The sequence below is a fragment of the Bubalus bubalis genome, chromosome 1 (genome assembly GCF_019923935.1).
Source record: "Bubalus bubalis isolate 160015118507 breed Murrah chromosome 1, NDDB_SH_1, whole genome shotgun sequence".
Classification (NCBI taxonomy): Eukaryota; Metazoa; Chordata; class Mammalia; order Artiodactyla; family Bovidae; genus Bubalus; species Bubalus bubalis.
In genome coordinates this window covers 124,691,652-124,701,474 of record NC_059157.1, presented here as the reverse complement: position 1 = coordinate 124,701,474, position 9,823 = coordinate 124,691,652, and the positions used below count along the sequence as shown (strand labels likewise).

Genomic DNA, 9,823 nt, shown 5'->3' with positions numbered 1-9,823 from the left:
CTCCTTTAGAATGGACTGGTTGGATCTCCTTGCAATCCAAGGGACCCTCAAGAGTCTTCTCCAACACCACAGTTCAAAAGCATCAGTTCTTCAGTGCTCAGCTTTCTTTATCGTCCAACTCTCACATCCATACATGACTACTGGAAAAATCATAGCCTTGACTAGACGGACCTTTGTCGGCAAAGTAATGTCTCTGCTTTTTAATATGGTGTCTAGGTTGATCATAACTTTTCTTCCCAGGAATAAGCATCTTTTAATTTCATGGCTGCAATCACCATCTGCAGTAATTTTGGAGCCCCAAAAAATAAAGTCTGACACTGTTTCTGCTGTTTCCCCATCTATTTGCCATGAAGTGATGGGACCGGACGCCATGATCTTAGTTTTCTGAATGCTGAGTTTTAAGCCAATTTTTTCACTCTCCACTTTCACTTTCATCAAGAGGCTCTTTAGTTCTTCTTTGTTTTCTGCCATTAAGGGTGGTGTCATCTGCATATCTGAGGTTATTGATATTTCTCCCGGCAATCTTGACTCCAGCTTGTGCTTCCTCCAGCCCAGCGTTTCTCATGATGTACTCTGCATATAAGTTAAATAAGCACGGTGACAATATACAGCCTTGATGTACTCCTTTTCCTATTTGGAACCAGTCTGTTGTTCCATGTCCAGTTCTAACTGTTTCTTCCTGACTTGCATACAGGTTTCTCAAGAGGCAGATCAGGTGGTCTGGTATTCCCATCTCTTTCAGAATTTTCCACAATTTGTTGTGATCCACACAGTCAAAGGCTTTGGCATAGTCAATAAAGCAGAAATAGATGTTTTTCTGGAACTCTCTTGCTTTTTCAATGATCCAGCGGATGTTGGCAATTTGATCTCTGGTTCCTCTGCCTTTTCTAAAACCAGCTTGAACATCTGGAAGTTCATAGTTCACATATTGTTGAATCCTGGCTTGGAGAATTTTGAGCATTACTTTACTAGCTCTCAACAGCTATGACCCACCCCCACCAGCTCCAACACTCACTGGACCCCAATAACCTTGTGTTGCTTGTTAGTTGCTCTGTCATGTCCACCTCTTTGAGACCCCATGGACTGTAGCCCACCAGGCTCCTCTGTCCTTCCCCCGCCCCCAATTTGCCTTACCAAGAAGGAAAAGCAGGAATTATGCACTGATTATACATGACCTTTAGAAAGAATTTGATTCAAAAGATTATTTTCAAGGAAAGGATCTCAAATTGCATTTTAATTTAATTTTATGAGGAAAATCTATACACATTTTCTATTTTCCACCCCAGTGGCAATGGCTTCTTGGCTGATGACCAGATGCTTCCTTCCATTTTGACATGGTAAAATCAGGGTGCCTCAGCAGGACATCCAGATGAACTCTTGCTGTTCTTCCAAAATCCAGGTTTGAGCTCAGTCTGGATCAAGAAGAAAATGTGCCATTATTCCCCAATTGGCTTTTTAGTACTTGCTTTATCTTTCCACACTTTCTCTTCCTGCCTTTCTCTCAAATTACCAAAGGCACAAGCACTCCAAGTCACAAAACCTAAGACTTTCTTAATTTCTCTTCCTCCTTTCTAGTCCAAGCTAACCGAGGATCATTTAGTTTCCTCAGACACAGAATACCTACTCTCTAATCCGTGTAGTAATAATACAGAATTTGTTTTAGAATATTTATAAATTTAAACTTTTCACAGATTCTTAGTGTTCTTTAGAATTAGATGGCTCTTCTCTCCATTTAAGACATATCTCCAACACCTTCAGCACGCTGACATCAGATTATAGCATGGAGAGGGGCTGCTCCATGCAAAGCTTAAGAGGTCATCTTATTAATCAATTGGATAGAAGACTAATTTATTCATTCAACACATACTTAATAATCACTTAACCTGAACTCCTACAGTGCCCAAGATCCTGTAGCGTGTACTTGTTGTGCTACTTGAGATACTATAGTATGCACATCTTTCAATTAGACTATGAGGTCCTTCAGAAGACTCTGGCCTCAGCTTGCTGCTCCCTATCTTATGACATTGAGTGACTAACCGCACTTCTCTGGGCCTCAGTTTCCCCTTTGTGGTAGGTGGTTAAACAGAGCATTCTAAGTCCACAGATTCACTTTCTTCTCCTTCAATTCAGCAAATGTGGGTTAAGCACAAAACATAAGATCTACTAAAAGAGCTCAAAGAAGGAGGGATCAAGAACTATTTAAAAGAAACCAGGTCATTGTTGAAGCTGGGAGATGGGTACACAGAATGTCACCACACAGCTCTGTCCACTTACCTGCATATTAGAAAATACCCTCCTAAGAAGAATAAAAACAAAGAGAAAGAAAGCTAGGAGGTGTCACATTGCAGGTCACCATTGAGCGGGATGGAAGCATGGGTAGGATTTCAGTGAGCCGACACTGGGTCAGGGGCCATTCCAGGCAGGGCACATCCTGAGCCAAAGCACTGAGACTGGAAAATACATGGTGTTTGCAAAGGACCCGGAGTAGTCATGTGTGGCCACAGCTCACCATGTGAGGAGGGAGGGTGGGGGGGAGCCGAACTGGAAAGGTATCCTGGGGTCAGAGCTGAAGGGTCTAGAGAGGCATGGTGCTAACCTCACTGGCAAGGGAAAGTGACTTCATTGCTTAAGCACAAATTGGCTCTGTCCCTTGTCCGTCAGTCCGGTGTAGGCCTGGGAGAAGGGCCCGTGGCAGAAATTGGCAGAGGAGGGTGCTGGCAGCACCGCCAGGCTTGTTTCTTCACCAGGAAACAAAGTTTCCTGTAACTCAGACCCATGAATCAGCATTTCCTCTGTCAATAATACACAGCAAGAAATGCAACAGCACAGGGCTTGGGGTAATGGAAGAAAGGAAGGAATATTCCATGACACAGCTAGGCTCTGCTCTCTTTTCCTCTCATAAAACATTCCTGATAAGCTCCCAAATAACACTTGGGTTTCATAAGATAAGTTCCTCAAACAGCCTCACAGTATCACGTGAAGATTAAGTCCTCCAGAATACCCAGCTCTCTTGTCATAGTATGTGCTTCTATCACCATTAGGATAAGGAAGATCACATTCTGAATTCTTTCATTATGTGATAACTAAACATTAATATAACTCTTCTATCACTGTAGAAGTTTGAGTGTATGTGTGATTTGCCTTTTAGTTTTTGCTCTTGTCCAATAATCTATTTGATTCTCATGATAATCCTGTAAGGTACAAAGGGAATATTATACCTATTTTATAAGAGCAGATACCAAGGCAGGGAAATGAAAAACTTCTTCCCCATCGAATCTGTTTTAAAGATGCCAGAACTGTCACCAACTCTTCAGTCTCCAGTCCAAGGTTCTTTTCAAGGTTGCAGATGTTTAATAAGTAAATAAATAAATAAACTAATTTGTTTTAAATATATTGATGCTTTTGAATTGTGATGCTAGAGAAGACTCTTGAGAGTCCCTTGGACTACAAGGAGATCAAACCAGTTAATCTTAAAGGAAATCAACTCTGAATATTCATTGGAAGGACTGATGCTGAAGCTGAAGCTCCACAACTCTGGCCACCTGATGTGAACAGTTGGCTCATTTGAAAAGACCCTGATGCTGGAAAAGATTGAGGGCCCGAGGAGAAGGGGAGACAGAGGATAAGATGGTTGGATGGTATCACTGACTTAATGGACATGAGTTAAAGCAAACTTCAGGAGATGGTGAAGTACGGGGAAACCTGTTGTGCTACAGTCCATGGGGTTGCAAAGAGTTGGACACAATGTAGTGACTGAACAAGAACAAAGTATTAAATTAATTAATGATGTATTTAATTAAAAAAATATATATATATGCATATGTTTTCTGAGCACCAGAAAGAATTTCATTCTCTCCCTTATTCATTGACCAGAAATTTATGGACCACACTCTCTTGGAGGTATGTTCAGCAGTGATCAAAACAAACAAAAGCTCTGCCTTCCTAAAACTTCCATTCTAATTGAGGTACTCAGAAAGTAACTGAGCTAAAAGCAAAATACAGAATATGTTAGAGAGTTATACAAGCTTTGAAGAAAGAAAGTAAAAGATAAAAAAGTGTTGATTGGTGTTTGGTAACCATCTCCTTGAAATGTGGTGTTCAAGTCAAGACCTAAGGAGGTGAACAAATAAGCCATGGAGATATATGGAGCTGGGGGTTCAGTTCAGTTGCTTTGAAAGTGAAAGTGAAGTCATGTCCGACTCTTTGCGACCCCATGGACAGTGGCCTACCAGGCTCCTTCATCCATGGGGTTTTCCAGGCAAGAATACTGGAGTGGGTTGCCATTTCCTTCAGGAGATCTTCCTGACCCAGGGATTGAACCCAGGTCTTCCGCATTGTAGGCAGATGCTTTACTATCTGAGCCACCTTTAGTTGTGTCCAATTCCTTGCAACCCTATGGACCATAGCCTGCCAGGCCCCTCTGTCTATGGGATTCTCTAGGCAAGAAGACTAGAGTGGGTTGCCATGACCTCCTCCAGGAGATCTTCCCAACCCAGGGATCGAATCTGTCTCTTATAAAGTCTCCTGCATTGGCAAGCAGGTTCTTTACCATGAGCACCACCTGGGAAGCCTGAAGTTGGGGGTAGGGGGTCAACAACAACAAAAAAGAAAGCAAGTGCCAGCATTCTGACAGAGTACCTTCCTAGCATGCACAAGGAACGGTAAGGAGTCAGCTGTGGCTGCATTGGAGGGCCAGAGGGGAGGTAGGAGGGAGTGGAGGTTGGGGACACATCATGGAGGCCATTATAAAGACTTGGCATAGACTTGGAGAACCTACTATAATTTACTCAAAACCAAAACCACACAAAGAAGACCAAACTAAAATAAAACTAGACAAGTAAACCAAAGAATGAAACAACAAGAACAACAAAAGCATGTAAAGGGGATTAAGGTTAGGAAGAGAGTGAAAGGAACAGTGAGAGGCACGAGCAAAAAAGAGAAAGTTTTAAAGGACCATATTCTGTTCCCTTGTTTTGCTTCTCTTTCTCCCCTCCTCTCCTCCCCTCCACCTCTCTCTGTGTGTCTCTCTTTTCTCCTTTCCTCTCCCCCACCTCTCTCTCTCTCAGATCTGGAATTCTGATCCGAGATCCAAACCAGCTGCCCTGGCCTCTTCCTGAGGGTGCTGTACAACAGCAAAGTCAGGCAGAATAGCAGTTTAGTGCCACAAGCCTGAGCCCTGGGCCCCTGTTAGTTGCCATTGAGCTGGGCCGCTCCTCAGGCCTCCTCACACCCAGTCTACAGGCTAAAAGCATGACAATTCCCACTGAGCCTCTTGACCTTGACTCGTCCTTGAGGGTGGAGTGTGCATGTGGGTGTGGACATGGCTGTGAAGGAGAGGGGAGAGGAAGACCTCCTAATCGCTCTAGAAGCCAATATCCCCTCACTTCTTGTTCTTTCTATTAATTTGATTGGCTTAGCAATCAAATTGGTAAGCTCATATATAATTGCTCATATATCAGGCAAGCTCATATATAATTCACACCCTTTCTGCCTCCACTACCACCTCTTTGCTGGCTTGGAGAATTTTAGAAAATTTCTTTGTGTGACTTCTTCAACTTTGAACACTGGGACCAATGTGAAGCCAGTTTGGCTCCTCAAAGGCTCTCATGAATGTGTCTTTGATTTGCCTCCAAAAGTCATTGAAGTAGATTCAAACAGGATAATACTCCAAGTCAGTAGTGGGCACTAAGTGGAGAAGTCCTTCACCATTCTCTTTATCAAACAAGGGAGCAGACAATATAGATGCTGAACCACCAGAGTTATACGAACAACCTCATTCCATGCCCTCCCCCTAAAGCAAACCCCATCACCACTATCAGCATCCAAGTTTGAGTCTCCTCTGAACTACTCTTTAATTAAAATTTTATGTTTAGGTACTCATGGATTCGTGTGTAGTTATAAGAAATAATGCAGAAACAGCCTGTCTGTCCTTCCCCCTCAGTGTTAACATCTTGCAAAACTATGGTACAATATCACAATGAATATATGGATGTTAATAGGCTTCCCCGTTGGCTCAGCAGTAAATCATCCACCTGCTAATGCAGGAGACATGGGTTCGATCCTTGGGTCTGGATGATTTCCTGAAGAAGGAAATGGCAACCCACTCCAGTATTCTTGCCTAGAAAATCCCAGGGACAGAGGAGCCTGGCAGGCTACAGTCCATGGAGTCACAAAGAGTTGGACACGACTAAATGACTGAACACACACACACAAACATATTGATGTTAATAAGTCAAGGAGAATATTTCCATCTCTGCCAGGATCTCTCATGTTGCACACTTATAGACAAATCCATCCCCATGCACCTTGCCCCCCTTAATCCCTGTTAACCACCATTCTGTTCTCCATTTCTAAAATCTTGTCAGTTAGGTATAGGGAACAAATGTATGGATACCAAGGAGGAAGGTGGGGGCATAGGATGAACTGGGAGATTGGGACTGACATATATATACACTACTATGTATAAAATAAATTACTAATGAGAACCTGCTGTATAGCACAGAGAACTCTACTCAGTGCTCTGTGGTGACCTAAATGGGAAGGAAACCAAAAAAAGAGGGGATATATGTATACAGATGGCTGATTCACTTTGCTGTACAGCAGAAACTGACACAGCAGTGTAAAGCAACTACATGCCAATAAAAAATTTTAAAAATAATAAAACAAAATCTTGTCAGTTAGGAATAGAATCACCATATGTAACTCTTTGGAATTCACTTTTTCCTATCAAGATAATTCTACCAGAAGATTCATCCAGGTTGTGTGTATCAAGTTAATTCCTTTCCATTGCTGAGTAGTATTTCATGTATGAATGTACCACAGTCTATTCTCCCATTGAAGACATTTGAGTTGTTTTCAGTTTATGGAAGTTGTAAACATTTGCTATAAAGCAGTCATGGACAGAATTTTGTGTGAGTATAAATCTTTATCTCTCTGGGTTAAATGGTCAGGAGTGAGACTGCTGGGTTGCTTGCTGCTGCTGTTGCTAAGTCGCTTCAGTTGTGTCCGACTCTGTGCAACCCCATAGACGGCAGCCCACCAGGCTCCCCCGTCCCTGGGACTCTCCTTGGTCTTGTATATTTACTCCCTTTTTAAAATACAACCAGACTATTTTCCAGAGAGATGATGCCATTTTACATTCCCACCAGGGATGTATGAGGGAACCAGTTTCATACATACATGCTAGCACTTTGTGTTGTTGCTAATTTTTGTTATCTCAGTCATTCTGATAGGTGTAGAGTGATAGCTCATGTGCTTTTAACTTGCATTCCCCTGATCTCTAATGATGTTGAACTATCTTTCTGTGCTTTCACTTGTCATCTGTACATATTCTTTGACAAAATGTTGCTTCTTGCCTTTGCTGATTACAAATTAGGTTGCTTGTTTTTTAACTATTGAGTTTTGAGATATCTATATATATTCTAGGTATTAGTTCTTTGACAGATATGTGACTTGCAGATATTTTTTTCCTGGTTGGTCACTTGTCTTTTAATCTTGCTGCTGCTGCTGCTGCTAAGTCGCCTCAGTCGTGTCCGACTCTGTGCGACCCCATAGACGGCAGCCCACCAGGCTCCACCGTCCCTGGGATTCTCCAGGCAAGAACACTGGAGTGGGTTGCCATTTCCTTCTCCAATGCATGAAAGTGAAAAGTGAAAGTGAAGTCACTCATTCGTGTCCCACTCCCAGCGACCCACATGGACTACAGGCTACCAGGCTCCTCCATCCATGGGATTCTCCAGGCAAAAGTACTGGAGTGGGTTGTCATTGCCTTCTCCGTCTTTTAATCTTACTAACTACCAAATGCTTTTTCTGCATTTGCTGATACAATCATGCAGGAGACCTGGGTTCTGTCCCTGGGTAGGGCAGATCCCCTGGAGGAGGGCATGGCAACCCATTCCAGTATTGTTGCCCAGAGAATCCCATGGACAGAGGAGCCTGGTGGACTACAGTGCATAGAGTCACAAAGAGTCGGGCACGACTAAAGCAACCTGGCATGCATGTGGGGAGTGTTACTCTTTAGTTATCTTTATTTGTACTGTGTTTGTCATTTCAGTATCAGAATGATACTATCTTTATAAAATGAATTGAAGACGGTTTTGTCCTCTTCTGTTTTCTAGTAGATGTGTAAAATTGGTGTTAACTCTTCTTTAAATGTTGGAAGGAAATCTTCAGTGAAACCATCTGGAACTGGAGATTTTGTTATTGAAAGTTTTTAAAATTATGAATGCAATTCCAGTTGTCTGTATTATATTGGGTAAATTGTGGTACTTTTAGAGTATTTGGTTTGTTTCATCCAAGTAGTCACATTTTTGTATATGGAGTTATTGCCTCTGTGTGATGTATAAAGTCTTCTCTATCTAACACTAACCGACCTCTTCAGTCTCCTACTCTTTACAGGCTCTATGAATCTCAGTGAATTGGGAACTCAGTGAATTGGATTCTTCTCTAGGATTCCTTGAATTCTCTGTGCTTTCTCACTGCCTCACCTGGCTATTGTCATTCTCTACACCTGAAATATCCCAAAATTTCAAAGTAATTTTTCCTCTCATTCAAGGGATACTTAGAACCCGCAGCTTCCCTTTCTTATTTCCCTTTGAACCCTCATGGCCTGTATTATCTGTGGTGGTTCCATGGTGTGAACTGGAGAGTGCCTTGTGTAAAAATTATTTCTGAACATGGGCTTAGTTTCCTGCTAGACTGTCAAGGATGAAACTGTGTAATTCTTCTTGGCTTCCTCCAAAGGCCCCAGCACGGGGTATGGCACAAAATACCCACACAAAAGGCATCTAAAGAATTAATTCACATGAGTCCTCACAGGATAGATCATTCAAGAAGGTTCTTTGACTTCTCTTCTTTAAATAGTTAGGGAGCTATCTTTCAGGACCTGCCCTTGAAACAGGGGTTGATTTAGGGCCTGAGGAGAGCTGGTTCCTTGAGTAACTGAAAGGAAAGCATCACTGTCAGCACCAATCCCATCTCAAGGGAGACCTACTGTGGCTCTCAGAGCCTGAAGACTCTCACAAAAATATAGGTTCAATGTGAAGAGTTGGGACACACACAAGGATCCAAAAATCTACCAGTTTATAGAAAGAACACCTTCTTCCACCATCCAAATTAGTAGTTCAAATTCTTAGCAGCACTGTACTAAATAGAGATGCATTAACGAAACAGGATGGAAAAATGATCTCCATCTATTCCCAGTTCAGCAGGCATCCATATCCAGTAATATCTTTGACATTGACTTTGCATCAAGAAGCCCAGGCTGGGAATGAATATTCTCCAGGGAATCCTCCCACCATCCCCAAATAGGTGAGGTAGCTGGGCAGGAACCCAGAGACAAATTTGGGCAAAGGGGAAACATTTCCACTCCTGTAACTGTCAAGAGCCACCTCCTGGTGATTTCACTGTCCCTCTCCTAGTCTGAGTGTCTTTGCCTCCCACCATATCTGCTACTTCATCCTTTATATGGTCTCCAGTCTGTGTGTTTACTTGCATCAATCCATCCTGAACACAAACACCAAAAAGATCTCCCTAAAACTTTAGTCTGATCATACCATCTATGTTTTCAAAGAAATCTTCATACATTCCGTATCACACAGGAATACTGTTGACATGCTTTCACCAGGCATTCAAGGCCCTCTTCATGTTATAACGTCACTTCCCACAGTCCCAGTTACACACCAGTGGGAAAAAGCAGAATGGAAGGAATTTAGAATCAGATCTCAGTTCAAATGTAACTCAGTTTTGTAACAGTTTCATGGTCTTGGGTAATAATTTAACCCTGATGAGCTTCAATTTCCTACAAAAAAAAAATCTAAGAATA

At 42.3% G+C, this 9,823-nt stretch overlaps 1 long non-coding RNA gene across 1 annotated transcript; it reads right to left on the bottom strand.

The window, feature by feature from the left end:
- Positions 1-1,204: 1,204 nt before the first annotated feature.
- Positions 1,205-2,995, bottom strand: LOC123334125. Its single transcript, XR_006551927.2, has 2 exons — positions 2,275-2,995; positions 1,205-1,412 (listed from the first exon to the last, which is right to left on the bottom strand). It is a non-coding gene; the product is annotated as an uncharacterized LOC123334125 (long non-coding RNA).
- Between the last annotated feature and the right edge of the window lie 6,828 nt (positions 2,996-9,823).